The following is a 21,960-nucleotide window of genomic DNA, read 5'->3' as shown; positions in this document are numbered from 1 at the left end:
GAGGGCTGAAGCCACAGGCCTAGTCAGCTCTGGGTTTAGAAACAGGCCTGTGTGACTGAAACAGGATAATGGGAAGGAGAAATGCTTCATATGAAGTACGGCAATGAATCCACTCTTAGTGAAAAAGGAACCAGGGAGAGGAGAGACAAAGAGACAGAGATCACAAATTGAATTATTCAACAATCACTACAAACCTTTTCTCCTTAGCTTATATAAATAAAAGTGTTAGCATTCTCAACTTCCTTTAAAGCTAAATTATGATGCATTTCTAGTCATTGAGATGAGTGTTAGTTTTGTATAAAAATGTCTTGGCCCAAATATAATCTTATTTGAAGAAAATCCTTGGGCCATTTTTATTATTTCTGCTTGAAATATCTGGAGGTGTAGCTATTGTATTCAGAACATAAGGATAAAAGCATACATTATGGATGACAGAGTATGGAGATAGACAGAACCAGATGTCATCCTAGGGCTCTTACCAGCCATAATTTCTTGCCTCTCTATACCTTGTTATGTGAGAAAAACACACCCTTCTTCATTTGTTCAAGCTATTGCTTGATTTTTTTTCTAACAGCAAAAGGCAGTTGTAGCCAAAACCGGTTTGGCTCAGTGGATAGAGCGTCAGCCTGCGGACTGAAGGGTCCCAGGTTCGATTCCGGTCAAGGGCATGTACCTTGGTTGCAGGCACATCCCCAGTAGTGGGTGTGCAGGAGGCAGCTGATCGATGTTTCTCTCTCATCGATGTTTCTAACTCTCTATCCCTCTCTCTTCCTCTCTGTAAAAAATCAATAAAATATGTTTAAAAAAAAAAAAAAGGCAGTTGTAACTAGGTCAGAGAAAAGCTAAAATCATGCTACTCAAGGTGTGTATGCCATCAAAATTCTGAAACATGAGAATAAACCTTAAAAAATACAAGTAAAAAACAATCGTAAAAACATGAACTCACTCTAGCAGGGATGAAAACATCAAGAAATCTGAAACAGTCTTTAGAATAAATGTATTTTGAATTCAAAGTGATAACTGAAGAAATAACAGCCATAAAATAGAACAAGAATCCATGAAATAAAAGATTTAGCAATAAAACAAGAACTGATGGGTTTAGAGGGGAAGAAATTGAAATCATAAAGAAAATTTATATTTTAAACCCTTAAAACTAGGAATAGAGAGGACCTTCTTAATTTTATAAAAGATATCTAAGATAACATCATACTCTTATGATGACAAATTCATACTCTTAAATGATGAAATGTTGGAAGTATTTTATATAGATATTAGTGTATAAAATGTGGTTTTATAAATTCACTTTAATTTCAGGGTTTGATAAGAATTGATCATTTAATAAATTATATACAATAATGAGAACCAACAATAACCCAAACAATTTTGAAGAAAATAAGAAATTGTAGGAAATATCAATTTTTTAAAGTTATACTTATTAAAGAACTGTGTTTTTGTCATGTTTAGTACTAGTGTTGACTTAATAATTTATTAATTTAGTAATAGTGTTTAGTTTACTATTATTGCAGGAATATGCATAACACAGATTAATACATACATGACAATTTAGCAAACAATAGAGATACGAAAACAGATAAATTGTTAAATAATGAAAGACTTTGATAAATGTTGTTGGACAACTGGCTCTCTAGATGGATAAAAATTAAATGAGATTCCTGACTTATATGCAAGATAAATAAGTATCATTAAAAACAAATTATAAAAAGTTAGATCTTAAAATTGAATTTTAGAAGAAAGTAGAACCTAATATTTTTATAAGGTCATAATAATTAAATATTTCTTGAACAAGTCACCAAAACAAAATTATAAAGGTATTGATATTGTAGGTCTAATTGGTTGATCAAAGGTAAAAAAGTCTAGCTTCACTAAACTTTATATTGTTACTGAAAGTCTATATTTAAGTGCTACTGAGCAAATCCAAGTCAGAAATAATAAGATTAAAGTCTCAAACCTAAGTTAAAAAATTCAAATATTTAGACAGTTCTTATTTAATCTATTAAAAAGGACTGTCCAAAGGGATGCCAGACTAGGGTAGAATCATCATGAAAAGCACAGACAAAACTACTCTGGTCATGTATTGTCCATATTTTTTATGTGCTAGCTCAGCTACTCTGAGAAGGTAACCCTAATTCTTTAGGTTGGGTAAGTAAAACTGTAATTGCAGAAAAAAAAAAATAACAGTAAGAAAAAAACAAAATGAAAAAATTAATCCCATGGTATTATCAGTTATATAATAATTTATTTGTAAGCATCCTAATGATGCATGATGATTTTATCTGCATTTTTAAAGTGCTTAAAGCATTTATGAGATTTACACAAGTTAGGGTTATAAGGAGAGTAATGAATTAAGTTTGCAATCAATATTCAAATTGACTTTATAATTTTATAATTATACTAGAGGCCCAGTGCACAATTCGTTCAGGGTGGGGTCCTGTCAGGAGGAGGAGATGATGGGAGGTTGGCCAGCCAGCCCACCCTGTTTGGGGCTGATCAAGGCCGGGCTGGGGGGCCAAATGGGGTGAGGGGCCAATCGGGGGTCAGCAGCTGGGGGAGGGGCTGGGGGAGGTGGGCCGTCCAGCCCAACCCCTGATTGGTGTCAGACGGGGCCAGGGCCAATCGGGTTGTGGGGGCCCATCAGGGGTGGGGCCAGCCGAGGGGAGGGGCTGCAGGCGGTTGGCCAGCCAGCCCTACCCCTGATTGGGGGCTGCAGGAGGTTGGCTGGCAGGCCTCATCCCCTATTGTGATAGAGGGGGGTGATCAGGGGCAGGGCTGGCCGGGGGGAGGGGCTGCGGGCCTATGGAGTGGTGGGGGCCCATCAGGGGTGGGGTAGGCTGGGGAGAGGGACTGCAGAAGGTTGGCCGACCAGCACTACCCCCTATTGGGGTGGGGCCATCCAGGGGGAGGGGCTGCAGGCCAATCTGGGTGGTGTGGGCTGATCGGGTGCAGGGCCAGCCAGGGGAAAGCCTCAGATGTCGGCTGCCCAGTTGATGCCCCATGCACAAGCAAGCCTTGGTTGTTGGCTGCCCAGTTGCCTAGGGTTGGCCCGAGGTGCAGGATCTTCCTTAAGAAAAAGAAGAAAAACAAAAAAAACAAAAACAGAAGAACATAATTATATAGCATATTATGGCAATAAATACATACCTATCAATAATCACTTTAAATGAAAATGGCTTAAATGTGCCAATCAAGAGTAGGATAGCTGAATAGATTAAAAAAAAAACAAGACCAATACATATGCTGTCTATAGGAGACCCACCTCAGAATTAAAGCTACACACAGACTAGAAGTAAAAGGATAGGAAAAAGAAGTTTATTGCAAATGGAAGTGAAAAAGAAAAGATGGGGTAGTAATCATTATATCTGACAAAATAGACTTTCAAAGACTATAGGAAGAGACAAAGAAGAATATTACCTAATGATAAAAGGAGAAATACAAGAGGATATAACACTGGTAAACATTTATACTCACAACATTGGAACAACTAAATATATAAAGCAAATCTTGATGGAAATAAAGGGAGATATCAACAGTAGAAGACTCATAGTAGGGGATTTTAACACACCATTGAAATCAATGCACAGATATTTCAGACAGAATATCAATAAGAAAATGGTGTCCTTAAATAAAATACTAGATTAGATGGATTTAATGGATAGAATGTATATTCCTGGAATATTTTCAAGAATAGGCCACATGTTAAGACACAAAACAGGTCTCAGTAAATGTATTTATTTATTTATTTATTTATTTATTTATTTTTAATTTCTTTATTGATTATGGTGTTATATATGTGTCTTATCCCCCCATTGCCCCCCTATCCCCCACTCATGCCCTCATCCCTCTGTTATCTGTGTCAATTGGTTAGGCTTATATGCATGCACACAAGTCCTTCGGTTGATCTCCCCCCTTTACCCCCACCCTCCCTTACCTTCCCTCTGAGGTTTAATGGTCTGATCAATGTTTCTCTGTCTCTGGATCTGTTTTTGTTCATCAGTTTATGTTGTTCATTATATTCCATAAATGAGTGAGATCATGTGATATTTACCTTTCTCTGACTGGCTTATTTCACTTAGCATAATGCTCTCCAGTTCCATCCATGCTGTTACAAATGGTAAGAACTCCTTCTTTTTTACTGCAGCATAGTATTCCATTGTGTAGATGTACCGCAGTTTTTTAATCCACTCATCTGCTGATGGGCACTTAGGCTGTTTCCAAATCTTAGCTATGGTGAATTGTGCTGCTATGAACATAGGAGTGCATATATCCTTTCTGATTATTGTTTCTAGTTTCTTGAGATATATTCCTAGAAGTGGGATCACTGGGTCAAATGGGAGTTCCATTTTTAGTTTTTTGAGGAAACTTCATACTGTTCTCCACAGTGGCTGCACCAGTCTGCAGTCCCACCACCAGTGCAAAAGGGTTCCTTTTTCTCCGAATCCTCGCCAGCACTTGTCGTTTGTTGATTTGTTGATGATAGCCATTCTGACAGGTGTGAGATGATATCTCATTGTCGTTTTGATTTGCGTCGCTCGGATGATTAATGACTTTGAGAATGTTTTCATATGCCTCTTGGCCTTCCTTTTGTCTTCTTTTGAAAAGAATCTATTTAGGTCCATTGCCCATTTTTTGATTGGGTTGTTTATCTTCCTTTTGTTAAGTTGTATGAGTTCCCTGTAAATGTTGGAGATTAAGCCCTTATCGGTGATAAGATTGGCAAATATGTTCTCCCATGCAGTGGGCTTTCTTGTTGTTTTGTTGATGGTTTCTTTTGCTGTGAAAAAGCTTTTTATTTTGATGTAGTCCCATTTGTTTATTTTTTCTTTTGTTTCCATTGCCCTAGGAGCGGTATCAGTGAAGTAATTGCTTCGGCATATGTCTGAGATTTTGCTGCCTATGAATTCCTCTAGGATTTTTATGGTTTCCCATTTTGTGTTTAAGTCCTTTATCCATTTTGAGTTTATTTTTGTATATAGTATAAGTTGGTGGTCTAGTTTCATTTTTTTTTTTGCATATATCTGTCCAATTTTCCCAACAGCATTTATTGAAGAGACTGTCTTGACTCCATTGTATGTTCATGCCTCCTTTGTCGAATATTAATTGAGCATAGTGGCTTGGGTTGATTTCTGGGTTCTCTGTGCTATTCCATTGATCTATATGTCTGTTCTTGTGCCAGTACCAGGCTGTTTTGAGAACAGTGGCTTTGTAATACAGCTTGATATCTGGTATTGAGATCCCACCTACTTTGTTCTTCTTTCTCAGGATTGCTGTGGCTATTCGGAGTCTTTTTTTATTCCAGATGAATTTTTGGAGAGTTCTTTCTAGGTCTGTGAAATATGCCGTTGGTATTTTAATGGAGATTGCATTGAATCTATAGATTGCTTTGTATAGTATGGACATTTTAATGATGTTGATTCTACCAATCCATGAACATGGTATGTTCTTCCATCTGATTATGTCTTTGTCTATCTCTTTCCACAGTGTCCTGTAATTTTCCGCGTATAGGTCTTTTACCTCCTTAGTTAAGTTTATTCCTAGGTATCTTAATTTTTTTGGTGCTATGGTAAATGGGATTGCTTTTTTAGTCTCTCTTTCTGTAAATTCAGTATTGGTGTATAGAAATGCCATAGATTTCTTGGTGCTAATTTTGTATCCTGCTACATTGCCAAATTCATTTATTAAGTGTAATAATTTTTTGATGGAGTCTTTAGGGTTTTCTATGTACAGTATCATGACATCTGCAAATAAGGACAGTTTTACTTCTTCTTTTCAAATTTGGATGCCTTTTATTTCTTCTTCTGGTCTGATTGCAATGGCTAGTACTTCCAGTACTATGTTGGACAGGAGTGGTGAGAGTGGGCATCCCTGTCTTGTTCCTGTTCTTAGGGCAAATGGTTTTAGTTTTTGCCCATTGAGTATGTTGGCTGTGGGTTTGTCATATATGACTTTTATTATGTTGAGGTATGATCCTTCTATTCCCACCTTGCTGAGAGTTTTTATTAAGAAAGGGTGTTGGATTTTGTCAAATGCTTTTTCTGCATCAATTGATATGACTATGTGATTTTTATCTCTCAATTTGTGTATGTGATGTATCACGTTTATTGATTTGCAGATATTGTACCATCCTTGCATCCCTGGGATAAATCCTACTTGGTCATGGTGTATGATCTTTCTGATATACTGCTGGATCCGATTTTCTATAATTTTGTTGAGGATTTTGGTATCTATGTTCATGAGGGATATTGGCCTTTAATTCTCTTTCATTGTGTTTTCTTTATCAGGTTTTGGTATTAGGGTGATGCTGGCTTCATAGAATGAGCTTGGAAGTGTTCCTTCCTCTTGAATTTTTTTGAATAGTCTGAGGAGGCTAGGTTTTAGTTCTTCCTTGAATGTTTGGTAAAACTCCCCTGTGAAGCCGTCTGGCCCTGGGCTTTTGTTTGCTGGAAGCTTTTTGATGACTGCTTCAATTTCTTCCATAGTTATTGGCCTATTGAGATTTTTAGAATCTTCCTGATGGAGTTTTGGAAGGTTGTACTTTTCTAGGAATGTGTCCATTTCCTCCAGGTTGTCTAGTTTGTTAGACTAGAGTTGTTCATAGTATTTTTTAACAATTCTTTGTATTTCTGTGGGGTCTGTTGCTATTTCTCCCCTTTCATTTCTGATTTTGCTTATTCGGGTCCTCTCTCTTTGCTTCTTGGTGAGCCTGGCTAGAGTTTTGTCAATCTTGTTTTTCCTTTCAGAGAACTAGCTCTTGGTTTCATTGATCCTTTGTATTGTTTTTTTTATCTCTATGTCATTTATTTCTGCTCTGATCTTTATTATCTCCTTCCTTCTACTCACTTTGGGCTTTTCTTGTTGCTTTCTTTCTAATTCTTTGAGTTGTAGAGTTAGATGATTTATTACCATTTTTTCTTGTTTTTTTGAGGTAGGCCTGTAGCGCTATAAACTTCCCTCTCAGGACTGCTTTCATTGTGTCCCATAGGTTTTGGATCATTGTGTTTTTATTGTCATTAGTTTCCAGGATGTTTTTTAATTTCTACTTTGATCTCTTTGGTAACCCAATCTCTGTTTAATAACATGCTATTCAGCTTCCAAGTATTTGAATTTTTTTGCCTGTTTTTATTGTAATTTATTTCTAATATTATGCCATTGTGGTCTGAGAAAATGCTTGATATGATTTCAATCTTCTTGAATTTGGGGAGACTTTGCTTGTGACCCAATATGTGCTCTATTTTTGAAAATGTCCCATGTGCACTTGAGAAGAACGTATATTCCGTGGCTTTCGGGTCAAATGTTCTGAAGATGTCAATTAGGTCCATCTGATCTAGTGAGTCACTTAGGATTGTTGTTTCTTTGCTGATTTTTTTGTCTGGAGGTTTTATCCAGTGATGTCAGTGGTGTAAAGTCCCCTACTATGATTGTATTGTTGTCTATCTCTCCCTTGATATCTTCCAGGAGTTTTTTTTTTTTTTTATGTATTTGGGTGCTCCTGCATTGGGTGCACATATGTTTATCAGGGTTATATCCTCTTTTTTATCAATCCCTTTAGTATTATGAAATGGTCTTCCATATATCTTGTTATGGCCTTTACTTTGAGGTCTATTTTGTCAGATATAAGTATTGCTACCCCAGTGTTTTTTTCATTTCTATTTGCCTGAAAGATATTTTTCCATCCCTTCACTTTCAGTCTGTGTGAGTCCCTTGTTCTAAGGTGGGTCTCTTGTAGAGAGCATATATATGGGTCATGTTTTCTTATCCATTCACTCACTTGATGTCTTTTGATTGGAGCATTCAGTCCATTTACGTTTAAAGTTATTATTGAAAGGTAATTGTTTGTAGCCATTTTTATTTTTTGTGACTGTGTTCTTTCTTACCTTTTTATTTCTTCTTTTTACATCATTCCCTTTAGCATTTCTTGCATTACTGGCTTGGTAGTGATAAATTCCCTTAGCCTTTTTTTTTTTTTTGTCAGTGAAGCTCCTTATTTCCCCTTCAATTTTGAATGATAGCCTTGCTGGATAGAGTATTCTTGGATTCAGTCCTTTGCTTTGCATCACTTTGTAAATTTCCTTCCATTCTTTTCTGGCCTGCTGTGTTTCTGTTGAGAAATCATTTGATAATCTAATGGGAGCTCCCTTGTATGTAACTTTCTGTCTCTCTCTTGCAGTCTTTAAGATTCTCTCTTTGTCCTGAACATTTGCCATCGTAATTATGATGTGTCTTGGTGTGGGTCTTTTCGGGTTCATCTTGTTTGGAACTCTCTGTGCTTGTGTGACTTTTTTCTTCCCCACATCAGGGAATTTTTTGACATTATTTCTTCAAATAGGTTTTCTAACCCTTGATCCTCTTCCTGTTGTTCTGACACCCCTATTATTTGTATATTGCTTCGTTTCATGTTGTCCCATAGCTCCCTTAGGCTCTCCTCCTGTCTTTTAATTTTTTTTCTCCAATTGCAGTTCAGTTTGGGTGTGTTTTGCTTCCCTGTCTTCTAATTTGCTAATTCGGTCCTCTGCTTCTCCTAGTCTACTGTTGAAACTTTCCATCGTGTTTTTTTATTGTAGCTATATCACTCTTCATTTCTTCTTGATTCTTACATAAGTTATTGATTTTTTCATCCATTTCTTCTTGATTCTTACATAAGTTGTTGATTTTTTTCCTCCATCTGGTTTATGAACTGTATGACCCTTATTCTGAATTCTTTTTCTGACATATTGCTTGCCTCTGTATCGCTTAGCTGCTTTTCTGGCGCTTCCTCCTTTCCTTTCCTTTGGGGGTTTCTTTGTCTTCCCATTTTTGGTCTCACCGACTGATCTAGATGTCTAGTTGTGCTGGGGCTGCTCCTTGGGTGGCAGTGGCTCCTCGGGCTGCAGTTGCTCCTCTGGTTGTCACTGAAGTGGCTGCTCCTCAGTTAGCAGTGGCTCCTCTGGTGGGTGCTGTTCACAGCAGTGGTGTCTCCTCTGGCTGGTGGGGGAGGCTGCTCACACAGCTGCTGTTATTTGGATGGGGGTGGGCTGATTATGAGGTTGCTGCTCCTTGGATGGGGACGGGTTGCTCGTGTCCGCTGCTCCTTGGATGGGGCTGGCTGCTCACTTGGCTGCTGCTCCTTGGACAGGGGTGGGCTGCTCGGGTGGCTGCTGCTACTCGGATGGGGGCGGACTGCACGCTGATGCTGTTCCTCAGATGGGACGGGCTGCTTCTGAGGCTGCCGCTTCTTGGACAGGAGCAGGTTGCTTGCCGGGCTGGTGCTCCTTGTACAGGTGCAGGCTCCTCAGGCAGCTGCTGCTCCTCGGACGGGGGCGGGCCACTCTCCTAGCTGCTGCTCATCGGACAGATGCAGGTTGCATGTGTCTGCTGCTCCTCGGACCAGTGTGGGATGCACAGGACTGCCGCTCCTCAGACATGGGCAGTCTGCCCGTGTGGCTGCTGCTCCTCAGATGGGGGTGGGCCGCTCAGCCAGCTGCTGCTCGTTGGCTAGGTGCAGGCTGTGGGTGGCTGCTGCTCCTCTGACCAGTGCAGGCTGCACAGGACTGCTGCTCCTCGGATGTGGGTGGTCTGCTCGTGTTGCTGCTGCTCCTTGGTCTGGGGCGGGCTGCTTGGGTGGCTGCTGCTCCTCGAATGGGGGAGGGCTTCTTGCGGCACTGCTGTTCCTCATACCGGGGCGGGCTGCTCACACAGCTGCTGCTCCTTGGACAGGGGATGGGCTGCTTGTGCGGCTGCTGCTCCTCGGATGGGGCAGGCTGCGCGGGGCTTCCACTCCTCAAATGTGGGCAGGCTGCTCTTGTGGCTGCTGCTCCTCAGACGGGGTATTGGGCCACTTATACAGCTGCTGCTCCTTGGACAGGAGCCAGTCACGTGAGGCTGATGCTCTTAGGCCTGGGGCAGGCTGTTCGCGGGGCTGCTGCTCCTCAGACAAGGTGCGGGCCGCTCACACAGCTGCTGCTCCTTGGACAGGCCACGTGAGGCTGCTGCTCTTCGGACAGGAGCGGGCTGCTCACGTGTCTGCTGCTCATGTGGTTGCAGTGCCCTGGGCTAAAGCGTTGGGCCGGTCAGAGGGGAGCTTGCTTCAGAACTCACAGGAGCCTGCGCCCAGGGTGGTTGGATACTCATTGACCATGGGACCACAGCCGAGGTAGCAGGACCCTGGCAGGGGTGGCTTTAGAGTCCCAGGTGTTCTCTGAGGGCACCCTGGGTGGAGGGAGATGAGGCTGGGATCCCAGTGACAGCAGCTCTCCCCTTCAAAAAGGCTAGGCCTCTGAGGACAAATGGCCTCCCGGTACTGTTTGCAATGGTAGCAGAGGCTGCCTAGTTAGGCAAGCCCGGTTAGCCTGTCCCAGAAGGTCCTGCGGGATCTAACTGTGCCTCACTCACACACACACACACATCCCACATGACCACACTCTCCTCTTTTGCTCTCTCCCTCACTGCCACCTTCTTCCTGCCTCTGTAGTTGGGTCTGGGTGTTATTGACCCATTTGTGGATGGAGTTTCCTCTCCAGGTGTCTGGTGAATGTGGCTCACTCTCTAGCTCCTGGCCAGACAGGATAAAACTTACCTCGACAAGACACAACACAAAGGGAACAAAGCATGAATACACTCACAGCACCAATGTCCCCACTATAAGTAACCACCTGAGAAAAGAGAATTAGGAGAGAGAAAAGAGAGCACAAATTATATCAAAGAGAGAAAAAGATAAGAGAGAAAAGAAAAAGGAAGAAAAAGGATAATATATATATATATATATATATATATATATATATATATGGAAAACACCACAGAACCATTAGATAAACCAAAAAAATACAAACACCAAACACCCAGCAAAGAGGGTGGGGGCAAAATCTGTAGAGGTTGAGCTTATATACAGAAAATAAGGTTAAGAATTGGATGAATATGGGGAGGTCCTCAGTTCAGTATAGAGGAAGTAGAAAGGGGATGGGTGGATAAGAAGAAAGAGAATGAGAAGAAAATAATAATAATAATAATAAATTTCCAAAAAAAGATTTCAAAAATGGCATAAAAATTAAAAAAATAGCAAATAAAAATAAAATAAAATAGAGTGATGGAAAAATAATGCGAAAATAAATAGAAAATGAAGCAACAAATAAAAACAGGGAAACAAAGAAAAAAGATAAAATAATAATAAAAAAATAAAAATGAAAAAGTGAAGTGTCATTCCTTTGGCTGGCTTAAGATCCCAGTCTTCTATACTGTCTTTAGGCCAGTCCCTTTGGACTCTCAGGGATTATTTGGGGTTTTTTTCTCTCAAATCCTTTGTACTATTCAGGGTGGGATCTGGGTGTGGCTGTATTGGTTGCCTGGAAACTGGAGGGAGGGGCTATCTCTTCAGGACAAAATGGCTGCCCAGGTCCCGGGCTCAGGTATGACTCAGTGTCAGGCTCACTGCCACCTCTCCTGGACCCCCTACTCTCCCCAGACTCCAAGGGTCTGCACCTTCTCCCTCACCCCAGCCACGGGTAAGTGTCCGTATCCGAAAGGTCCTATGAACTAGGCTCAGTGGAGAAAGGCTCAGGCCACCGAGAGGGGAGAGACTGGGTCTCTGCAGGCTCCTCTCTTGCCAGTGCTGTGAGGTCTGGCTAGCCCTTCAGGCTGCACCCTCTGGGTTCAACCCTTTGTGACTGTGGACCCAGTTCTAGAATCCCTTGCAGTCCAGCAGTCCTGTGGCCCTTCTTTCCACAGTCAGACACTGTGCCTGTCCCCAGGGATGCGGCTTGGTGCTGTGAGGGTTCCCTCCGACCCTCAGGGCTCAGGGGTCTGGCAGACTCGCCTGCCCAGCTCCTCGATTTTACCCTTTTCCAGGGATCCTATGCCCTTCCCAGCTGCAAACTGTCTCACCCGCTGAGTCTCCTTTGCCAATTCGGGTTGCATGTTACTCGTTTCAGCTGTTCTTTCTATCTGCCTCAGTAAATTTAAGGAGATTGAAATCATATAAAGCATCTTCTCTGATCATAATGATATGAAACTAGAAATCAATCACAAGGGAAAAAAACACACAAGGACATACAGACTAAATAACATGTTACTATACAATAAATGGGTTAACAATGAGATAAAGAAAGAAATAAAAAGATACCTTGAAGCAAAAGAAAATGAGAACAAAACAACCCAAAATTTATGGACACAGAAAAAGCAGTCCTAAGAAGGAAATTTATAGCATTACAGGACTACCTCAAAAAAAAAAAAAATCTCAAATAAACAATCTAACTTTACATTTAAAGGAATTGGAGTAAAAAAGAAACAAAGCCCTTAGTGAGTAGAAGAAAGAAAATAATATAGATCAGAGGAAAAAAGAAACAAAATAGAGTCTAAAAAAAAAAAAAAATCAATGAAACTAAAAGCTGGTTCTATGTAAAGATAAGCAAGATCATCAAACCTTTAACCACTCATCAAGAAAAAAGAAAGAGGTCCAATATTTCAGAAATAAAATCAGAAATGAAAGAGAAATAACAACTGATGATACTACAGAAATACAAATAATTGTAAAACATATTATGAACTAATATATGCCAAAAACATTGGACAATCTGTATCAAAAGGATAAATTCTTAGAAAGGTACAATCTTCCAAAACTGAATTAGGAAGAATAAGAAAAATTGAATAGACCAATAATAACTGATGAAATTATAGCAGTAATCAAATAACTCCCAGCAAACAATATTCCTGGACCAGAGGGCTTCACAGGGGAATTTCATCAAACTTTCAAAGAAGAACTAAAACCTATCCTCCTCAAACTATTCTAAAAAATATTCAAGAGGAAGAATTACTCCCAAGCTCATTTTAAAAGGTGAGCATTATCCTAAGTCCAAAACAAAGAAAGAAAATTATAGGCCAATATCCCTGATGAACATAGATGCTGAAATACTCAACAAACTATTAGCAAAGCAGATCCAGCAATACATTTAAAAAGATTATATATCATGATCAAGTGGAATTTATTCCAGTGATGCAAGGTCAGTAAAATATCTTTCAATCAATAAATGAATACACTATATAAATGAAATGAAAGATAAAAATTACATGATATCAATAGATGCAGAAAAAGCATTTGAAAAAATCCAGCACCCATTTATTTTATTTATTTATTTTAAAATTATCTTTATTATTGAAAGTATTACAGATATCCCCATTTTTTCCCATTGACCTCTTCATCCCACACCTGCCCCCCCACTCCATGGATTATACATATATGCATATAGGTTCTCTGGTTAATCTCTCCCCGCCCACCCACCCTCACCTTCCCTCTGAGATTGATCAGTCTGTTCCATGCTTCTATGTCTTTGGATCTGTTTTGCTCATCAGTTTATTTTGTTCATTAGATTCCACATGGGAGTGAGATCATGTATCTTTTTTACTTGACTTTCTCTGACTGGCTTATTTCACTCAGCAAAGTGGGAATAAAGGGAACATACCTCAACGTAATAAAGGCCATATATGACAAACCCATAGCCAACATCATATTCAACGGGCAAAACCTAAAAGTGTTTTCCTTAAGATCGGGAATAAGAGAGTGATGTCTGCTTTCACTGCTTAGTCAATGCAGTACTGAAAGTCCTAGTCACAGAAATCAGACAAGAAGAAAAAAATAAATGGCATCTAAATTGGAAAGAAAAGAGTAAAACTATAGTTGTTTGCAGATGACATGATTTTGCATATAGAGATCTCTCAAGATTCCACCAAAAACTACTAGAACTGACAAATTATTTCAGTAAAGTAGCAGGGTACAGAATAAATATTCAGAAATCAATTTGCAGTCTTATACACCAATAGTGAACTATCAGAAAGGGAAACTAAAAAAAAAAAAACAAAAAACAATCCCGTTCACAGTTGCTTGAAAAACATAAAATACCTAGGAATAAATTTAAATAAGAATATGAAAGACCTGCACTTGGAAAATTGTAAGACACCGAAGAAAGAAACTGATGAAGATACAAGTAAGTGAAAGCAAATAGCGTGTTCATGGATAGGATAATTAATATTATTAAAATTTCTGCACTACCCAAAGCAATCTATAGATTCAATGTAATTCCTATCAAGATACCAATGGCGCATTTCACAGAACTACAAAATTTTTTACAAAAATTTATATGAAACACAAAATACCCCATATACCCCAAAATACCCCACAGAAATCTTAAGAAATTAGAACAAAATAAGAGGAATCAAACTCTGATATCAAACTATACTACAAGGCCATGCTAGTCAAAACATCATGGTATTGGCATAAAAACAGACATATAGATCAATGGAACAGAGTAGAGAGCCCAGAAGTAAATCAATACCTTTATGGTCAATTTGAGAAAGCAGGCATAAACATACAATTGGGCAAAGAGTGAGTTGGGAAAATTGGATAGATACGTGCAAAAAAAGAAAACCCCACAAAAAACTAGACCACCTTCTTACAACATACACAAGAATAAACTGAAATTGATTAAAGACTTAAATGTTAGACTCAAAACCATAAACATTTTAGAAGAATACATAGGCAGTAAAATCTCAGACATTTTTCAATGTAAGTGTTATTTCTGATATGTCTCCTTGGACATTTCTCAATGTAATTGTTTTTTCTTGAAACAAAAGAAAAAAATAAACAAATGGAAGGACATCAAACTAAAAAGGAACACAACAAAGAAAACCATCAACAAAATAAAAAGACAACTCACTGAATGGGAGGACATATTCACTAGTGATACATCTGACAAGAGGTTAATATCCAAAATTTATAATGAACTTATACAACTCAACACCCCTCCCCCAAAAAACAACAATAAACAATCCAATTTAAAAATGGGCAAAGGACTTGAATAGACACTTCTCCAAAGAGGACATAAAGATGGCCACCAGACACATGGTTAGATGCTGAACATCACTAATCATCATAGAAATGCAAATTAAACCCGCAGTGAGACATCACCTCACACCTGTCAGAATGGCTATCATCAATAAATCAACAAACAAGTGCTGGCGAGGAAGTAGGGAAAAGGTTACCGTCATGCACTGTTGGTGGGAATGCACACTGATGCAGCCACTGTGAAAATCAGTATGGGATTTCCTTAAAAAATTAAAAATGGAACTGCCTTATGACTGAGTGAATCCATTTTGGGGAATATACCTAAAGAAACTCATAACACTAATCTGAAAGATCATTGTAGCCTTATTTACAATAGCAAACATCTGTTAACAGCCTAAGTGTTCATCAGTAGATGAGTAGATAAAAAAAAAAAACTGTGGTACATTTACACAATGGGAAAAAAGAAGGAAATCTTACCTTTTGCCACAGCGTAGATGGATCTGGAGAGGATTATGCTAAGTGAAACAAGCCTGTCAGACAAGACAAATGCCATATGATTTCACTTACATGTGGAATCTAATGAACAAAATAAACAAACAAAATTGAAATGACTAATAGATACAGAGAACAGACTGACAGCTGGGGGAGGTAGTTGGGGGGTTGAGTGAAAAGGGAAGGTATTAAGAGATAAAAAAACAACAGGAAAAAAACACACCTCATGGACACAGAAACAGTTGGTGATTACCAGAGTTACCAGAGGTAAAGGGGTTGGGGGAGGTAGTAAAGGATAAAGTGGGGTGGGGGGGAGATAAGTGGTGACAGAAGACTTGACTTGGGGTTGTGAACACGCAACACAATATACAGATGATGTATTATAAATTGTATACTTGAAACCTATATAATTGTATTAGCCCATGTCAGCCCGATAAATTCAATACAAATTAAAAAAAAAAAGATTTGAGGTAGTGGAAAAACATAAAATATAATCTCAAATAACAATAATTTCTGTAGAAAAGATAAAACAGAAATGCAGGCTAATGCAGTGGAAAGTGACCAGAAATTAGTACGGTTGCTACTTTGGTGAGGGTGGGTGTGGGGGTGGAGATGGGCAGACTTTTTTTTTTAATCTAAGGCTTTGGAATAACATTTTGGCTAAGTATAACAAATTGAAATTTGTAAGAAAATATGCTACTTCTTGCATTTATTAAAAGACAGAATGTCTATCTCAATCTATACTGATTCATTTATATTTTTACAAAGTAACTGTGAAGATAACTAATCACCTTGTAACAGAGTTTGTCTCTGAGAAAATGAAGGATTGGGGTGTGAAATACAAATTTTTGCTTCTACTCCCATCTAAAACATTTGTGTATTTTTGAAATCACATGGCATATATTACCTATTAAAATGAATATATAACAACTACCTTTTAGAAATCTAACATGACCTTAATTATTACATTAATTAGAATAGTTTAAAATTTTTCTGCTTTCATATAATATGTTTAGGGGTATAGGTGAAAATGTTTTTTTGGAAAAATCCATTGACATAATTTCACATAAAATATTTCATCACACTCTAGCTGGTTTGGTTCAGCTGGTTTGGATAGACTCTGCCTGCAGTCTGAAAGGTGTCGGGTTCTATTCTGGTCAAGGGCACATACTTTGGTTGAAAGCTCCCCAGCCCTGGTCCAGGCATGTGCAGGAGGCAACCAATCAATGTGTCTCTCTCACATCCATGCTTCTCTTTCTCTGTCTCTCCCCCTCCCTTCTACTATCTCTAAAAAAATAAATGGAAACATATCCTTGGGTGAGGATTAACAAAAACAAATATTTCTTCACACTGAAACATTAGTTTGAGTGCAATCTTATTTGGAGGTAGAAATGTATGTGACTATCTCAAAAATTGAATTATAATTTAAGTTTGGAAATCACTGGATATATATTCTTTGTCCATCCTAATATATAAAAAACCCATAGTCCATAATGTCCGAACGGATTACCGGTCCATCCCCTGGCCCTCAGGCTCCATTGATAAGGGGATGGCTAACATAACTGGGTCCCTCAGGCTCCAGTGAATGCATGGCAGCAGCGACTGGGGAGCGGGCAGAAGGCAGACCACTTGCTCCCTCCCCCAGCCCGCAGGCTCCCATTGATCAGGGGATGGTTAACAGGGAACCGGAGTGAGTGGCGCAGGGACTGGTGAGCAGCTGGAAGGCAGCCTCTTGGTCCCTCCTCCGGCCCTCAGACTCCAATCAATCCGTGGTGGAGGTGGGCAGAACTGGGGACTGGCTCCCTTAGTAGTCCTGCAGGTTTAATCTCCAGAGGACAGGACAGGCACCAATGGACCAGCGCCTCTGGCACGATCCCCGACAGTGCTGCCGGCCTCCTGGAACTCAGCCTCAGGCACTGCGGCCACTTCCCCTCCCTAGACACTCCACAAGGAAGAAAGGATACCGCCAGCAGCTCCAGGGGTGACCAGCGGTGACTGACTGCTCTCCCTGTGCTTCCTCCAGGTCACTGGAGCTGGCCCCCGCCCGCCCAGCTCCAGATGAAGTGTGATCACTGCACACGGAAGGAATGTAGTAAAAAAACAAAACCAATGACCAAGAGAATGCCGCAGTCAATGTCCCGAGTCCAGCTCAGGAGAATGGAGGGAGAGAAGGGAGAATTCCATAAGCTGGCCGATGCCAAGATATTTCTGAGTGACTGCCTGGCGTGTGACAGTTGTGTGACCACAGAGGAAGGGGTCCAAGTTTCTCAGCAGAACACCAAGGACTTCTTCCGTGTTCTGAACCTTAATAAGAAATGTGACACCTCACAGCACAAGGTGCTGGCAGTGTCCGTGTGTCCTCAGTCTCTGCCTTATTTTGCTGCTAAATTCAGCCTCAGTGTCACTGATGCACCCAGAAGGTTCTGCGGATTTCTCAAAAGCCTTGGGGCGCACTGTCTTTGACATGAAGATAGCTGCGGACTTCAGCATCCTGGAGAGTCAGAAGGAATTTGGGCATTGGTACTGCCAGCACCGTGAGGAAGAGCCCCGGCTACCCATGCTGACCTCCGCCTGCCCCGGCTGGGACCGATATGCAGAGCGTGTGCTCGGTCACCCCATCACCCCCACCTCTGCACGGCCAAGTCTCCCCAGCAGATCATGGGCTCTCTGGTTAAGGATTACTTCACCAGATGGCAGAACCTGTCCCCAGACAAGATTTTCCACGTCATTGTGGCCCCATGTTATGACAAGAAACTGGAGGCCCTTTGAGAAGATGTTCCCACAGTTTTACATAGTTCCCAGGGTGCTGACTGCGTGTTAACCTCAGGTGAAATTGTCCAGATAATGGAGCAAAGTGACCTGGCCTTGAATGCCACTGCCATGGACACTCTGTTTGGAGACATGAAGGAGGAGGAGGTGAGGCTCCACGAGGGTGCCAGCTCCATCGGGTACCTGGTGCACATCTTCAGGCCCATGGCCAAGGAGCTGTTCAGTGAGGACGTGGGGGTGCTCACCTACCACACCCTGAGGAACAAAGACTTCCAGGAGGTCACCCTTAAAAGGGACGGAGAGGTTCTGCTACGCTTTGAGGCTGCTTACGGCTTTCGGAACATCCAGAAGTGGTCCTGAAGCTGAAGAGGGCCAAGTTCCCCTGCCACTTCGTGGAGGTCCTGGCCTGCGCCGGGCATGCCTAAGTGGCAGGGGCCAGGCCCAGGTGAAGGACGGGCATGCAGACAGGGCACTGTGCGGCAGATGGAAGGCATCTACACTGCCATCCCGGTGTGGCCCCCGGAGACCAGTGCCCATGTGCAGGAGCTGTACCAGGAGTGGCTGGTGGGAAGGGCGACTCCTCCCGGGCCCAGGCAGCTCTGCACACTGCTTAGTAGGGCCAGGGAAGCCTGCAAGGACATCATGTGGTAAAGGTCCAGCAGGCGCCGGGCTGCAGGCCGCCTGAAGAGGGGTGTCAGACACGTGAAGGAAAGGCTTAGCATCTCTGTCATCGCTTTGGTTTTCATAATTCCCTGCTCCCCATCTGTCAGCTCCCTCCCTCTGAGGGGTGCTGTCGTCCTCACATGGGTGCAACTGGAATATTGTATCTCGAGAGGATTGCCCCAATGTACATATCCTTTTATCCGATGATGAAAAAATCCCAAAGAACAAGAATGGCGACAGACTACTGTCCTTTAGGCTTAAAAAACCTCGGAAGTGTCCTGCAAAGAGCTGAGACTTGGTTCTGTCCATGCGCCTCAGAGAGATGGGATGAGGAAATGGCCTGGTTTGGCCCTGACTTTACCCACTTATGTTACTCTTGAAGGTGTCTTTATCACAATGTGAAAAACTGCCACCTTTTGGAATAGGGGCTCATACGAAAGTCTGCATTCCCAACTTTTCTTGAAACAGATCTATGTTCTGCAGCTGTGGCCACCGTCCTGAGATCAGGTCCTATCGACCAGGTCCTGTTGCTGGGAATCAGGGGGCACTGGAGTGGAGTCCCCCCTTTCCCCCATGCCCTTTTACATTCAGGGATTGAGCTGAACTCACTTTGGGGGAGGCCTGGCAAGGGTGACAGGTGTCACAGATGGAAGGATGGAGAATGGAGAGGCGGACACCCTGCTCAGTCCCTCCCTGGGTGGGGTCAGGCAGATGAAGGCCGGCCAGCCCGCCCCACAATTGGGTGAGATAGCGTCCTCTGTGTCCACCTCTCACCCCTTGGGCCCGGCCACTCCCCTCAGCTCCGGGAAGCCCTCTGCGTTCCACAACAGCACGCTCTGCCCTCACATGCTGCTCGCCGTAAATGAGAAGGAAGAGAGCAGTTGGCCCACAGACAACTACATGGAAAGATAGGACTCACGGCTGGCAAGCACAGTGGCAGTGGCAGGAGCCTCTCCTGCCTCCATGGCAGTGCTAAGGAGCAGCAAGCTGAGTGGTAAGGAGCAGTGAGCAGGTGGGTGGTAAGGAGCGAGGAGTCCTGGACTGCGAGAGGGTGCAGGCCGGGCTGAGGGACCCTCCCCCCCCCAGTGCATGAATTTCGTGCACCAGGCCTCCAGTATATATATATATAAACACTGGTGAGGCCATACAGAGAAGAGGCCTCACGCCTCATGTTCACATACATTCCTTTATGTCTAAGGGTGACACCCAGGGTTAGTGGAGTCCCTAGGAATTTTATTGAAGGATTTGTTAATGAAAAGTTGATAGAACTAATGATAAAGAAGAGTGGTTTTATTTTCCCTAAAATTATTTTATATAAGAAAGCACTTTAGTCATAATCTTTAATCAACTGTGTTACTTTTTTATTGCCTTCATATTGCATTTATTAGGATCTCAGTATATAATACTTAATTTATTTTTCATGTTTTCAAACATAAATATATAGATTTAATTTTGCAAAGAGCTTAGTATGCAGATTTCTTATCTCTGCTCAATGGAAGTTTTATACTTTTCTAGAGTTGTAGGAATAAATATGTTCTGAGAAGCACATGATATAAATGGAGGTTTTAAAAAATATATATGTAATTACTGTTTTGAGAGGAAACAGAAAATGAGATAAATTCATTTCTTATACTATTTGTTTCGGGTGAAACTTTAGCATTCTGATAAAAAAACGTCTATTACAGGATTTTCTGCCATAAACAATTTTCCATAGAAATCTTCCTTCTTAAATTCACCATGAAGTTCACAGTTTCAATTTCAGACATTTCACTACCAAAATATTCTCTTACAATAACTCTTATTTTAAGTTGGAAGTCAAGTAAAATTTTAAAGTGAGTCTTATTATAGGCTAAATATGTTTTATTATTATAAATATTCTGATATAATTAGTAATCACTAGAAAGAGTTTATAGAATAAAGGCTATGCAGAGGCAAACTTGTTTTATATTCTGTACTATAAGGTGTGACACTTTTCTCTCTTGTTATGTTTATCTCATTTGAGAGAGCTTAAAGTTGCTTTTGCTTTATTTAGAAATTTTACTTACAGCATCACACATAAATAAAAATTTATATCATTTAAAAATAGTTCTCTGGGCTGCCATACTGCTCTGGAGAGGGAGAAGAAGAGGGAGAGGGAGAGGGAGAGGGAGAGGGAGAGGGAGAGGGAGAGGGAGAGGGAGAGGGAGAGGGAGAGGGAGAGGGAGATGCCCCTCCCCCGAAAACACAGATTCTAATGTGGAAAGTAAGTTAAACATGCTCTACTTTATTTTCCCCTTAATACAAAACAAAAACCAACAAACCAAAAATAGTGATCTTTATAGATTCTATGTCCCTCCATTTGCCACCCCACCTCTATACTGCCCTTCACACACAAGCTTCAAATACATTTTATATATACATATGAATGTTTCAGGAGCATTGGAGTTTAAAGTGAAGACAGTAGATTGAGTAAAGAGAAAGATATATATATATATATATATAAAATCTTCATTTTCTCACTTTCTCTTTACTCAATCTATTGTCTTCACTTTAAACTCCAATGCTTCTGAAACATTTTTGTTAAGTTCATTAATTAATGGCCTCCTGTGCTTAATCAATAAACATAGTCCAGTTATCAAGTTACTTTATTGCTAAGAAAGAACCTCACATTTCCCTCCTTTATATTTTTAAATACTTTTTAGTTTTAATTACATTTTATTTACATTCAATACTATTCTGTATCAGTTTCAGATGTACAGCACAGTGGTCAGAAAATCATGTACTTTAAGAGTGGTTACCCAATGTTTCAAACACCCACCTGGACCCATATAGTAGATACTATAGCTACTATTGACTATATTCCCTATGCTGTAATTGACATCTCTGACTATTCTGTTATTACCAATTTGTAATTCCCTCATTTTAAAAATAGTCTCTTTTACTGGCTTCTGGACACCATGCTTTCTGGGCTTCATCATGATTGATTGCATTTTACAGAAAAATTCTGAAATGATGGCTAAAACAAGAAGTACTTTTTTTTTTTTTCATATAAAATAGTTTCAGTGCTAGAAAGTCCAGGGTAGTCTGAAAGCTCCAGGGCATCATTGAGGAACCAGGATCCTATTTTTCAGTGCCATGCCTCAAGGTCACCTCCTGGCCCAATGTGGCTACTAGACTCCAACTATATGTCTACATTGATGGCCAGAAGCAGGAGACAGATGGGAAGACAAAAGTGT

At 40.8% G+C, this 21,960-nt stretch overlaps 1 pseudogene; it reads left to right on the top strand.

Annotated features, from left to right (window-relative positions):
- The first annotated feature begins 17,371 nt into the window (after positions 1-17,371).
- Positions 17,372-18,733, top strand: LOC114229383 (nuclear prelamin A recognition factor-like; annotated as a pseudogene).
- The last annotated feature ends 3,227 nt before the right edge of the window (positions 18,734-21,960 follow it).

This window comes from Eptesicus fuscus, chromosome 3 (genome assembly GCF_027574615.1).
Source record: "Eptesicus fuscus isolate TK198812 chromosome 3, DD_ASM_mEF_20220401, whole genome shotgun sequence".
Classification (NCBI taxonomy): Eukaryota; Metazoa; Chordata; class Mammalia; order Chiroptera; family Vespertilionidae; genus Eptesicus; species Eptesicus fuscus.
The sequence above is the reverse complement of the archived record's forward strand: the minus strand, read 5'-3'. Positions and strand labels throughout refer to the sequence as shown.